Source organism: Megascapheus bottae, chromosome 9, assembly GCF_031878675.1.
Source record: "Megascapheus bottae isolate mThoBot1 chromosome 9, mThoBot2.hap1, whole genome shotgun sequence".
NCBI classification, from domain to species: domain Eukaryota; kingdom Metazoa; phylum Chordata; class Mammalia; order Rodentia; family Geomyidae; genus Megascapheus; species Megascapheus bottae.
The window spans coordinates 22,021,675-22,034,217 of NC_143517.1; the positions used below are offsets into that span (position 1 = coordinate 22,021,675).

A 12,543-nucleotide genomic window follows, 5' to 3' on the forward strand; every position below is an offset into this window, starting at 1 on the left:
GCAGCCTTACTTGCTTGATTTTTTTAACTGTCTTGAGACCGATTATCTTCAATGATAATTGTTCTTCTAGGAAAGGATTCTGTTTCCACAAATATATATCGGAATTCATATTTCCACTGTCTGGTTCTCTTTCACTTCCACGTGTGCTGTTCCTTGCTTCCCTGGCTCAGACCCCTCAATGAAGAGCTTCAAATGCATGTATTTCAGCCCATCTTTTTTTTTTTTTTTTTTTTTGCCAGTCCTGGGCTTGAGCTCAGGGCCTGAGCACTGTCCTTGGACTTTCTCTACCACTTGAGCTTCAGCACCACTTCTGGCTTTTTTTTTTTCTATGTATGTGACGCCGAGGAATCAAACCCTGGTCTTCGTGCATGCTAGGCAAGCACTCTACCACTAGGCCAAACTCCTGGCCCCTCAGCCCATCTTTAACATAGTCAATAAAACTGACATGCTGCCTCCGACCCTGTCTCGGCATTTCCCCGTAGCCTCTCCAGGGCTTACCGAACGCACTGACCGCCTGTAATGCCGATTCCAATGAGCACCATTATTAAGGATGTGAAATCTCTCCCAGCTTCTTTCGCTTTCTGAGCCGGCAACACGGCGGAATCTTGTCTCTCAAGTCTAAGCACTGACACCTGCTTGCTGTCATCGTCCTTTGCTTTCTGTGGCCCCTGTGTCTGCGACCAGATGGTTTTCTGGGCGAGCGTAAGGACGGCCTTAGGCCTCATGGTTCTCCTGGGCTCCGGCCTGCTCAGCCAGGCCCTGCTCAGCACACAGTGTGGCCGCAGCAAGCAGGTGAGAACGACTGATCATCACCTGGCCCACTTTCCTTGTGAATATGCTGACATTCTTATTTTTTCCTTTTTTTTTTTTTTTTGATTGTAGGGCTTGCCCAGGGTTTGGGTGTTGTCCCTGACAAATATTGTTCAAGGCTAGTGTTCTACTTTAAGCCATAGACCCATTTCTGGGTTTTGAGTCTCATGAGTACTTTTCTGCTCCAGCTAGCTTCAAACTGATCCTGAATAGCTAGGATTACAGGTGTGAGCCACTGGCCTCGGCTTGATTCCAACTTTTTTGGTTGAGCAAACGGAAGGGTGAAGTTGTTATCTATGACTTGAGCCGAAAAAGTGAAGATTCAGGCAGATTTGGAAGGCAAAGAAAAACACAAAAAATCTCAAACCAGACATTTTTGACTATTACTAGATACTCCAGGAGAGACTTTAGGATGGTAATGAAAATGTGAGTCAAGTTCAGGAGAAAATTCAGGGCATTTCTCCAAAGATGATACATGAATGGCTAGAAGGGTATGAAAATGCATGTGACATCACTAGTCATTAGAGAAATGTAAATCAAAACCATACACACACACGAATCACAAAGCTATTAGGATATCCACTGTTAAAAATCAGAAAACAAAAAGTGTAAAAGTGTTGACACAAATGTGAAGAAAAACGTGAAATCTTCTGTGCACTACTAGTGGGACTGAGAAATGGTGAAGCCACTTTGGAAAATACAGAGTTCCTCTCAAAAAAAAAAAAAAAAAAAAAAAAAAGAAAGCCAAAAGCTGGTGGCTCATGCCTGTAATCCTCGATACTCAGGAGGCTGAATTCTGAGGATTATGGTTCAGGCAGGGAAGTCCCCAAGAGTCTCATCTCTAATTAACCACTCAAAAACCAGGTTGCAGGTGCTCTTCTTTTTTGGACACAGTCTTTCTATGTAGCTCATGCTGGACTCAAACTACTGATCTTCCTGTTTCCTACTTGCAACAGACTGACCAGCCCTAGTCTCATAGGCATGTACCCCTGTGTTCACTATTCTTAAAAATTTGAAGATGAACCCTTCTTTACCTCTGCAAAAATGATTCCACTTAAACCTTCATGACTTATCCACATCCGCTTACTTTCAATGCAAAGGGAAATGATTTATGTCTCGTATGTTTCATTTGTCTTCTCAGTGGGGTCATCAAGTTGAAGGATTCCTTTTACATGTCTACTGATCCCAGGAATAAAAAGTTACCTCAAAATGGAATGAGGGTTTTGGCTCATATTTCTAACTTTTGATTCATCTTATACAACCACAGTGACTAAGCTGTAGGAGCCTTGGTCTTTCCTCAGTCATTGATTAGGCTTTAGGGCATTAGAGGAACCCCAGTGCTTGACCTAACAAACTCCCTGCCCCCCTCACAACACACATACTTTATTCAATTATTCTTCCTCTCAGATTATTTTAAAAAGTAGGATCACAGATCTGACAGAGAAACACCCTGTGAAGGAATTGAAACTGCACCTAAACCAGTGTTGATTCCTTTGGCACCAAGACTCAGCTCTCTTAGTCCCACTCTCCACTGTGAACGGGAAGGTCATCCGTTACTGTGGATGGGGTGAGTGGTCACGGCGACACCTAGTGGTCTCCGTGAGTCTCTAGAGTGCCAGTCCTGGGGTTTGAACTCAGAGCTTGGGCACTGTGCCTAAGCTTTTGTGCTCAAGGCTAGCACTCTATCACTTTGAGCCACAGCTCCACTTCCAGTTTTCTGGTGATTAATTAGAGATAAGACTTTCCTGCCTGGGCTGGCTTTTTTTTTTTTTTTTTTTTGTAGGTCATGGGGGTTGAACTCTGGCCTGGGCACTGTCCCGGAGCTCTTTGGCTCAAGGCTATTGCCCTACCCCTGGGCCTGGGTGTTGTCCATGAGCTGTTCAGCTCAAGGCTACCGTCTACCCTTGAGCCACAGCCTCACTTCCCATTTTCTGGGGATTCATTGGTGATAAGAGTCTTATGTTCTTTAGTGCCCAGGCTGACCTCCTAAGAAGTTAGGATTGCAGGTGTGAGCCACCAGTGTCTGGCAATAATATCTCTTTTCTCCACTAAATTCTCAACTCCAGAAGAGGAGGGACTATATTTATTTTACTAGGTATTGTATTCTGCCCATCTATCACTGTTGTTGAACATAGTAAAATCTTTTTTTTTTTTGCAAGTCCGGGGCCTTGAACTCAGGGCCTGAGCACTGTCCTTGGGCTTTCTCAAGGCTAAAGCTTTACCACTTGAGCCACAGCACCACTTCTGGCTTTTTTTTTAAATGTATGTGGTACCGATGAATTGAACCCGAGTCTTTGTGCATGCTGGGCAAACACTCTACCACTAGGCCAAACTCCTGGCCCTGAACATAGTAAAATCTTAATGAACATTTGTTTATTATGTGTACACTTGGTGAAGCTCAATGACAAACATGGAAATGGTATGTGAGGGGGATGGGATTTAGATTTCATTACAAAAAACCCCTTTTCCCCTTTAATAACATATTGTTGCCAGTTAGGCTAATTACTTTATCATGACCATCACCAAATCATAACCAACATTTCCAATCCTGTTAGCAATGTTCTCTCAAAGATGCTAATAACCTATAGAGTTCATCAGGAATACAAGAAAGAAGAGAGAGTCTTCTAAATATAGGCTGTGGCCAATGTGCGGAAGACATGCTTTCCTGTATAAGACTCAATTATAAGTCTGAAAGCTAAGACAGGAAGCAATCATTCACGGTAAGGAAAGGGAAAAGCGTCTTCGGAATGGAAGCATGCTGCTAATGAGAACAGCAAGCTTTCAGACAAGAATGGCCCATCTGGATTTATGTTCAGGTAAAGGAGGATTAGCAAAGAGGAACCCAGTGGTTTTTCAGTTAGTACAACTTGGGCATGAGATTAAAGATGAGAGATGAAAGATGAGAGTAGAGCTTAAAAAATTGTCCAATGCTATGATGGGATATATACTCTACAGACAAAATGATATGTAGATCGATATTTATCTATGGCATACAAACTTTCAGCTTAATTGTAATTTTGTTCTTAAATTTATGTGCCAGCAATTGCATATAGAGATTTCATTCTTGAATACTTGTTTGTTAAACTTGACATTTGAAGCCCACGCCTGTAATCCTGTAATCCTAGCTACTCTGGAGGCTGAGATCTGAGAACCAAGGTTCAAATCCAGCCCAGCAAAAAAGGACCTGAGACTCTTACCTCTAATTAACTTCTAGATAATGGGAAATGAGGCTTGGCTCAAGGGTAGGGCAGTAGCCTTTAGCTAATGAGCTCAGGGATAATGCCCAGACCCAGGGGTAGGGTGGTAGGTAGCCTTGAGCTGAAGAGCTCACGGACAGTGCCCAGGCCTAGTTCAAGCCCCATGATCCCCCCCCCCCCCCAAAAAAAAAACCCCAACCAAACCAAACCAAACCAAAAAAAAAAACAACTTGACATTTGAAATACAGTGCAAAAAAGTCAGTGTTAATAAATAAATTCTTTTAATAAAAAATTGTCCAATAGCTACTCAGAAATGTATTTGACCTCAGGTTCCTTGATGCATAAATACATTCCATTTGCCATCTCATTTAGCAAGTTTCTCTTTCAGGAGGCTAAAATCCTTAGCAGGTACATCCAGTGAATGTTTGTGATCCTCGTTCTCAAATTCATTTGCTGAACTCACCCCCAACTCCATCATGAGATGACGTGAGGAAATGGGGACTTAGATAATGATTGAATAAGATTATTGACATCTGTAATCCTAGCCACTTGGGAGGCTAAGATCTGAGGATCAAGGTTCTGAACCATCCTGGTCAGGAAAGCCCATGAAACTCTTCTTTCCAGTTAAGTACCCCCCCCAAAAGCCATAAGAAGAGCTGTGGTTCAAGTGGTAAAGTGCTAACCTTGAGCAAAAATAGCTCAGGGACCATGTCCTGAATTCAAGTCCCAGACCTTCCCTATGACTTAGTAATTCCACTCTTGGGCATTTATCCAATAAAACACAAACTACACTACAAACCACACAAATACAGCCATGTTTATTGCAGCACTGTTTACCATAGTCAAAATATGGAATCAACCCAGATGTTCCTTTGTGGGTGAATGGATCAAAAAAAAAATTGTGGTATATAGACACAACAGAATTCTATGCATTCGTCAGAAACAATGATGCTGCCCTATTTGTTTTCTGTACTTTTCATCTAAGTCTATATGATTTGGGGAGGGTAAGGGGGGCACAGAAATGGTGGGAGAAAGGGTCAACTATGCACCCATGATACTCATTAGACATTGTGTTGAAAATGAACTGCACAACTTGTGCGGGGAAGGGGCCAGTGAGTGTGGGGAAATAGGAAGAAAATGAGGAAAGAGATAACAATATTCAAAAAGAAATGTACTCAAAAAAAAAAAAGAAATGTACTCTATCACCTGAGTTTTGTAACTGTAACCCCTTTGTATATCACCTTTACATTAAAAATAAATAAAATAGAGGCTTTACAATACCCCCCATTTTTTTTTTTAAATTTGAGACAAGATCTCTGTTGCCTAGGCTGGCCTTGAACTCCTGGGCTCATGCTAGCCCTCCTACTTTAGCCTTTCTAGTATCTGAGACTATAAGCATGCCATTCTACCAGACACAATGACTATTGTATGGTAGCCCAAGAGGACTTAGATATCACTGTTCCATTTTCTGTGGGTATTTATTTATTTATTTATTTTGCCATTCCCGGGGCTTGAACTCAGGGCCTTAGCACTGTCCTTGGGCATTCTCAAGGCTAGTGTTCTACCACTTGAATTACAGCATCATTTGTGGCTTTTTCTGTGTATGTGGTACTGAGGAATGGAACCCAGGGCTTCATGTATGCTAGGCAAGCACACTACCACTAGGCCACGCTCGCTCCCAGCCCCAGTGTTCCTTTTTTTTTTTTCTTTCATTTTGGAGTCTCAGTTTTTTGAGCTTTCAGGTTCAACCACCATATGCCTAAAGTTTATTACTATCCATGTTTAGTGGAGTGTACAAAAAAGAAAAGGGAAAAGAAAATAATAAGGAAAATACTTGGTGATATGGATGGGGTTAATACTCTGAAGAAAGCGGAGGAGGTGAGGGTGGGTGGGAAACTTTGGCCATTGGTGGCTACTAGCTGGGAGAGTATGTTATAGATGTGTATGACTACACATGTGCCTATCGCAAGGGTTGATGGAGGCCACAGGGGTTGTGGAGGTGGAGGAACTAGGAAAAGAAAGTAGAGGTGTAATATGAGTCCACATTGCTTTCAGTTAGGAAGTAGGGTAGCCTTGTGTGAGCCTGTGGTAGAGCTAGCTCAGGTGACCCTGTCTAGGTGGATCTGTTTCTGACCTTTTCTTTCCTGGTCTTCTTAGAAGATGGAGGTGGAGGAGGAGCAGAGGAGGGAGAGGAGAAGAGAGAAAAGATGAGGAGGAAGGGGAGGAGGAAAGAGGAAGAAGGAAGAGGAGGAGGAAAATAGATGAAGAAAAAGAAAAAGAAAGAAGGAAAGTTGAAAGAAGAAAAGGAAGAAAGAAAAAAGAAAGAAAGGAAGGAAGAAGGAGGAGGAGGAGGAGAAGTGGCTATAGCAGCAGAAGGAGGAACAAAGTGTTGGATAGGAGCTCAGTCTCGTTCTATGTCCGTGAAATTTGGGAACTGAGTTCTCTGGGGCAGGGTTGTCACAGTCATGCCCTTGCAGCTGGGCATTGTGAACACATGGTAGAGAATGGTGACCAGAGCGATTGGTCTTTTCAGGCTGATGGTAGGGATTCTATCTGCCATTTAAAATGCACCTAGAAGGGCTGATGGGTGGCAGTGGGGAGGATTGCAAATTCAGTTGTGAGGAGGACAGCTAGAGAAGGCTGAGTGTGGGGAAATATGGAGTGGTGTGATGATGGTGAGTAGAACACACATACAATTGAAAATTCAAGTGTAGGTGTGAATTAGCCCAGGCATGGTGGTACATTCATGTAATCCTGGCTCTTGGGAGTCTGAGGCAGGAGGATTGTGAATTTGATGCCACCCTGAGCTACACAGTACGAATAAGAGGGAAAGAGAGAGAGAGAGAGAGAGAGAGAGAGAGAGAGAGAGAGAGAGAGAGAGAGAGAGAGAGAGAGAGAGAGAGAGAGAGAGAAAGAATGGAATGGATTTTATTTTTTTCACCAGTCATGGGGCCTGAACTCAGGGCCTGAGCACTGTCCTTGGGCTGTCTACCACTTGAGCCACAGCACTACTTGTAGATTTTTCTATGTATGTGGTACTGAGGAATTGAACTTGGGTCTTTGTGCCTGCTAGGCAAGCAAACTACAAGTAGGCAAAACTCTCGGCCAGAAAGAATGGAATATTTTTTTTTTTTTTGCCAGTCTTGGGGCTTGAATTCAGGGCCTGAGCACTGTCCTTGGCTTTTTCCTATAGGCTAGCACTCTTCCACTTGAGCCACAGCCCCACTTCTGGCTTTTTCTGTATGTGTGGTACCGAGGAATTGAACCCTGGTTTTCATGCATGTGAGGCAAGCACCCTATCACTAGGCCAAACTCCTGGCCTGAGAATGGAATTCTTATGGAAAAATTTAATCACCAAACTGTTGGTAATTGATTTTAAATATTTCAAAGCATTCCCTTCCTCAATTACCTTTACCAGCTCATAAGCTGGTACACAGCTCAGGGTCAATGGGTGCGTAGTCCAGGAGGCCAGCAGGTGGTCTCACTCCACTGGGAAATTTAGGATCAAGAGACAGCTTACTATGATTTCATCTCTAGGGGGGTTAGAAAACCAATGTCAAATTCCTGTTACACTCATCTCCCCAAATCTGTCCTGTCAATTGGCAGGACAAATTCTATTCATTAACCCTCATGTGATTATTTCACCAGATGAACTGGATCTGTCCATTCCTCTTACTAATCCAACTGACAGATGCACTGTGCATTCTGGACAGTCCCAGTACCTCAGCCTTTCCTCACAGCCTCCTACTTTTCTGTTTCCCTTGGAAATGACAGGGAAAGTCTCTTCTGTTTGTCCCCAAATCTGTATAAGCTATTGAATGGGGATTGTTAGGTAGAAGAATGCTGCTCTCTACCCCACAAAGAGTCACATCCTAATCCACTCAACTTGACAAGAGGGGCTTTGAGAGCAAGATCAAGGCTAAGTACCCACAAATGAGAAGATGAGCTTGTCTTTTCCTAGTGGCACAATTTAGACCTGTGAATCTTTACTAGTAAGACCCTTTCCCAGCTGTGGTTAGAGAAGAGTGAGGTAGAGGCAGGGTCAGAGCTGCTGGCTTTGAAGAAGAAAGACGGGATGCACACACCTGTGAGTATGGATAGTTTCTGGAAGCTGGGAAAGGAAATAACACAGACTTATTCGAAGCCTCCAGAAATCAATGCGTTAGCCCTCAGATCCCTTGATATTTTAGAACCGTGAATCAATATCAGATTTCAGATCTACAGTATGTGTGTGAATACTGGTGTTGTTTTAAGCCCCAAAGACTTTAAAAACACCATGTGGGACATTCCTGTACCTGCCAAACAACCCTTGCACATCCCACAGCTCCTGAAATTCAACATGTCAAAAATGGAACTCCATCTGTATTCCCTGTGACAGCAAATGCTGCCACCACCAACTGCCAGGAAGAGGCCCAGGGACGTTGCCCAGGCCCTAGGTTCAAGTCCCAAGACCAATGCACGTGTACACACACACACACACACACACACACACACACACACACACACACACACACACACACAAATGGATATGTTCTTGAGGCAGGAAGGTAGGAAGGTAGACAGAGCCTTGACTCTTTTCTCCGGTTTTCCTCCTCACATACAACAGGAAACTTAGCTGTGTGAGTTCACCTTTCTGAAATCTGTGTCATTGATTTACTCCCATCTCTATGTGCCTATTCTCAATGCATTTCTGGTTTCTGCGATCTCTTTTTTTAAATAATTTTTTATTGTGATTAATAGAAGGGTTACATTATATTCACCAGATAGAAGGTGCATAACTTCACAAACATTGATACCCTTTCTCATGACATGGTCCCCATTTCCCTCTCCCCCCTCCCTGCACTTATCTTGATTTCCCCCTTCCCTATCCAATTTCAAATAACCAATTAAGCACATATAAAATATATCTGATAACAAGGTGAAACATTATAACAATATGAGATAACCAAGGGAGGGCAAAAGAGATGAGAGATAACATAGTACATTAAGGACAACAGTCACTCATTATATGGCTTTTGTTTCCTTATCCTGGAGGTCCTTACATTTAGTGTCATACTATTTGGCCTAATAGCTCTAGATTTTGTTCTAATGTAAATCTCTGCTAGGAAGAGCCCAAGGTTTCTACTGATTATGACAAATGAGGAAGACTATTGGGCCTATGTTCCTTTGAGTCTGGCTTACTTCACTTAATATGATTTTTTCTAAGTCTTTCCATTTCATTACAAATGGGGCGATGTCATTCTTTCTGACAGCAGCATAGAATTCCATTCTGTATAAATAGCACATCTTGTTGATCCACTCATCAACTGAGGGACATCTGGGTTGCTTCCATATCTTTGCTATGGTAAATAATTCTGTGATCTCTTTTCCCTCCAGTACCACCCATTTTGAACCCTCTGTGACCAGTCTAAAATAAAAATTGAAATGGACCATCCCCTTCTGTCTCCTCTCTTCCTCCCAGCCCAATCCCATCTCACAGCCCTTCTCTTCTTTATCAGGATGTACTCAGAATAACATGAACCCTAACTCACACCGGCAAACTAGTGGAGTATTGACTTATGTGAATGGCAGGTTACCTCCTCTTGTTACTAGATGGCTGCTGATTGTCCCTGGTCTACCTGCCTCTTGTCTTGAGTGTGGGTAGTGATGTGGAGGGGAGATTAAATAGATTCTCAAACTATTAAGGAGATCCTTTTTCCCCCTAGAATTTCTCAGAAAGTATTGTTTTGACTCTGATTTGTTGTTAAGGTTCATTAACGATGCAAAAATATAATGTGCAACAAATCAGGATACAAGTCATTGTTTTCCCAACAAGTTAGAAAAGAAAATTACATCTCTTTAGTAAATCATGACCAACTCAAATATTTCTTACAGAGACCAAATGACCATTTTGTAAACATACATCAGGATTAAATGTGAAATGATAGTACTATCATTTTAATAAAATGTCGGTAATTTTGTCCAGATGACAGCATGTGAACTTGTAATGAAAATGCACACACACACACACACACACACACACACACACACACACACACACACACATATGTGCATCAGTGTCTGAAGAAATTCTCAGCTATGTTCTACGTGAAGGGTGTCAAAGGCTATCTATGCAAGTCAATGGCCCTTGAACACCACTAAATATTAGCTAGGTTTAAGTAAATAGACTGTTAAGCATATACTGTTAAGCAGTTGTTAAGGGGACATTGAACATGTAGAAAGGCTGTATACAAAACATGTAGTGCAGTAGCCAGTGTTATTTTTCAAGTTCTCTTTTGTTAAATGGGATGTGAAAATGCAGAAAAAACTTTACATGCAAATGTTCTACCCTTTTGTAGGGTGTCTTGTGTGAAGGAATCAGATGGCTACCTGGAGCAAATAGCTTCCATTCTCTACTAAGTTGAATGTATTCAACTCTTGGTTTTCATTTGGTACACAATTGGTTAAGTATGTATGTCAATGCTTCATAGCATTTTAAAACTTAATTCTCAAAAAGAAATTACAATTATTATAAATACTTGCAACAAATTATTCAAATGAGTTATTACTGCCTAATCTTAACACTATTACACTTCAGTTGCTCTTCACAACTTTAGAGAAAATTACTTTACTGGGTCTGACTTGTGTTATGATTGAGAATCACTGGAAGGGAAAGGGAAAGAAGAGCTTCTTTCAGTTAATTCTTTTGGACTAGCTTAGAGCACTGTCTTCATATTACCAAGTTTCCCTCCTTAGTTAGCCTAGCCACCCAACCTAACTTTCTGACTCTGTCCTAGCAACTCAAACTTCACCATTCCCGTTTTCTCAATACCAAAATATGTCAAACTTGTAAGTATGTTGATCCCTCTCTCCATCTGAGATTTGCTTGTGATTCATTTCTCAAATATCCATACAGGATGGGAAAAATCATCACAAAAACAAAACAGAATAATATAGCTGTCTCTACTGTAGAATGATCAACGTTAGTTATTTACTACTTTATACCACCAGAAACAAGGCGGTGTCAAGAAACTGGCCTGTTCTAGTTATACTCTCAATGCTCATTTATTAACTGAGGAACACCAACAAGGCAATTCTGCACGAAATCATTTCCCACATTCCCTGAGCACTCACACAAATGGCCAAACGGTAATGCTTATGTAGTCATTTGAAAGATGTCTATCAAGAAGCAAAACTCTTACTTCTTATATGCTGGGACTGTAGGCAGATGAAGAAATTAGAACTAGATATTTACTTACCTAGCAGCGGTCATCAGTATTCAGTGTAGTTAAGTAGTGATGCCCATTATGAAAACCTATATTAATGTTCACCAACAGTGAAAAAGGAAATTAAGTCATAAACTTCAATTTGAGCACTGTAATGGCTTACCCAAACTGTTCAGTCTTGCTCGTGAATGAACAAAGTGGAGGAAAATATGGACTCTTAAATCTTTTTCCCTTTAATGCACAGTCTCCTAGTCACATATTGTATGCAGCCTTCAGCTTTTCCTGCTGGATATAAAGAAATGGCACCGCCAGCTGCCATCACATGTGCTTCATCCCTCAAGAGGTACATCTAGTGACACTGAGACTTTATCCCTTTATAGAAGTTTTGTTTTTCTTTATCTTTCAACTATGTTAGTTACAACTACCTAGAAACAATTCCTTCAAATCCTCCTCACCCTCTTGAGTTAAAGACTATTCTCAGTTTAAGTGTGGGGTCACTATCCTGCCTTTTCTTGGTGTTGTCTAGGAATATGAGTAAGCAGAACAAAGAATCAAATTTCTTGATTAACACAACTTGACAAAAACAGGGAAACACAGATCTTAAGTATAACAAAGATGGTGAGAGAAGCTGGGCACTTCTTCCAGGCTGACTTCTTCACTTTTCTAATCTTTTACCTTTAATTTCCAAATGAGCTCTGCTGTCACACAGGATTCCTGAACTATAGCTCAGATGTTTGCTCTTACAGTGAGGCTAGGGAGCAGGATCAGAGGAGGTCTGAATGGACACAGGTGGTCTTTTAGATTCAATGATTAGTGGCTCAGGTTTTTACACACAGACAAAATGTCTTCAGAAAACAAGGAAAGGCCGGGCTTGGTGGCTCACGCCTGTAATCCTAGCTTACTCAGGAGGCTGAGATCTGAGGTTCAAGGTTCAAAGCTATCCCTGGCACTAAAGACCCACTAAAGACCGAGAGACTCTTATCTCCAATTAACCTCTAGAAAACCAGAAGTTGTGCTGCGGCTCCAGGGGTAGGGCAGTAGCCTTGAGCTGAAAAGCTCAGGGACAACGACCAGGCCCAGGGGTAGTGTTATAGCTTTGGGCTGAAGAGCTCAGGGGCAGTGCCCAGGACCAGAGTTCAAGCCCCATGACTGACCAAAAAAAAAATGGTGAGAGATACATGAAATCTAAACCAGTGAAATTCAATCCATGATGCCAGGAAAAAGAGACAAAACCCTACAATTACAAGTGCTTTCAGTTTGGTCAGTAATGGTAAGTAACATCAGATAATATAGGGAAATGCTGCAAAGTACAAATAAATTTAAATACTTCT

The 12,543-nt window shown here is 41.8% G+C and overlaps 1 protein-coding gene and 1 pseudogene across 1 annotated transcript in view; both read right to left on the bottom strand.

Moving 5' to 3' along the window:
- Stau2 (staufen double-stranded RNA binding protein 2) overlaps nucleotides 1-12,543 on the bottom strand; it is a 616,065-nt gene that overhangs the window by 408,324 nt on the left and 195,198 nt on the right. The window lies entirely within an intron of this gene.
- Nucleotides 24-2,360, bottom strand: LOC150058887 (mitochondrial import inner membrane translocase subunit Tim21 pseudogene; annotated as a pseudogene).